We start from the raw sequence: 2,120 nt of genomic DNA on the forward strand, positions 1-2,120 counted from the left end.
TTACACATGCATATAGATTATTCTGAAAGACTGTACAATACCACTTACAAGCATAATAATGGATGTCATATATGAGGAAAAAGACAAAGCAATGAAAACACATATATTACCTTATGAACAGAATGCTCACAGTGTCTGTGATATGACCATCTTTGTTCCTAGGACTCACGGGATAGCGGTCCATCATTATGCGTTAATATAGCGCTCTGAGTGAGCAGGTGAGGGTGTTTTGTCAGAGTCAGTTAGGATTTTCCCAACTGAGAGTGCTTTACCTGCCAATCAGCCACAGTTAGAGACATAGAAAGGCTGCAACGTCTCCACACGTTGCCACTCACGCTACCTGCAGTGTAACGGCTGTCTGTTCATAGTCCAAGGAAAGAGTTTATTTATTAATGAATGATATACAGTAACTGTCACATTTAAAGATAGTTGAAAAGAAAGTGTCCACATTATCTTTTCATTAAAAATATTAGCTTTTAAGCTGATAATTTTTCTGGGCTTAGCAATAGCAGTTTAAAAACTTAGACCCATCAATTACTTTAAAATGTGAAAAGTGCAGTCTTTTGGACTATTTGAGCCACTGTTTGTGGAGATGTTGGCAGAGAAAGCTCCCAGGGTGCCTTAGAGGAGGGAAGGGCAGTAACCAGTCAGTGGTTCTCACTCTGTAAAGTTTCATCTGCTTCTTGTTCCATGAATTTTGAAAGTAGCAGGTGGAGAAATGTGTTATTTATTTACATTTATCCATGTTATTGTTTACAAAAATGAACCTGTATTCAGAAGAAAGTTATGAAATCTTATTACTCAGTTATGTTCCACAGATGGAATTCATTATGTCTGTATATACACAGCACTGTGTGAATTCCTAGAAGGCCTTTGCAATGAGTGCTTTCTAAATATTCTTATTTATAAATGAATACATTTAAAACATATTTTCTTCTTGGATTCCTATTTTATTGCCTTTATTTTTAACAGCTGTTTAAATCTCAACCTGGAGAGTTCTGGCTCAGCTCAAATTATGCTTTCTGAAAAACACTGTGCTATACACCCTGCCCAGGAGTGACTTCCACTTTTGTTTTTCCAAGTCACATTTGACATTACTTTAATTTGTAAAATGTGGCTCCAGACTGCATTCCAAGAGTCTTGACCACACAGAATGTCACATGGACAAATATCTAAGCCTATGGGTAATTACTTATAAAAACTTTGTGGAAAACTGTCAATTAATGAAGTTTGTTTTAAATTGTACATCTTTAAAATAAAATATGTTATAATCCTCTAGAAATAAAACTGATAAGTTAATCTAGGACCTATTCACTTTAGTTAACTTTCATATGGTAAAAATATTGAACAATGATTGATTCACAGGAAATACAACATACCCTGTTTTTAGGCCTATTTACTCAACTTTAGAGATTTCAATTATATGATCACTGAAATAAGTTTTAATTTAATGAATAAGAACTTACAAAAATATAAAATTTACGCCTATGAAGATCATGATCATTTGGTCCTTCATAATAATAGCCATGTGTACCCTTCAAGAATACACAATTGAGTTTATAATTACCACACTAAACTCCACCCTCCCATTTATCTCCCAAATTTTCACATCATCAAATCAGATTTAATTTAAACTAGGGTCATATCATTAGGACTTCCTTTATTGTCACACATAAGTATTGTTAATCTTTATTTTTTATTATGGACTTTAGATTGAATAAATTTATTTTATATTGAATTGATTTATGGTCATGATACTGAATTAATAGTTACATTCTTTTTGAGAAATGCATGTATACACACACATGTGTACATGGAGAACATTTCTTGCTTGTTTTTGTGACTTTAGTTCCCACCCATCAGCTTCCTTCCCTTGACCGCCTTCTCTGTGGAGAATTTATTTACGCTTTTTGATTGATACACACTGTCAGTGTATAATGCCTGCATTATTTGTGCGGAGATGGTGTATAAGTATAACACATGTTGGTTCCTTTCTTCACCCCCTTTCTCCTCTCTCTCTCTCTCTCTCTCTCTCTCTCTCTCTCTCTCTCTCCATCTCTTGATCCACTTTCCTTTTAAGAAAAATCAATGCCCTAATTGCTACTATCGATCTATTATAT

The sequence above is a fragment of the Octodon degus genome, unplaced genomic scaffold (assembly GCF_000260255.1).
Source record: "Octodon degus isolate 3935 unplaced genomic scaffold, OctDeg1.0 scaffold00014, whole genome shotgun sequence".
NCBI lineage: Eukaryota > Metazoa > Chordata > Mammalia > Rodentia > Octodontidae > Octodon > Octodon degus.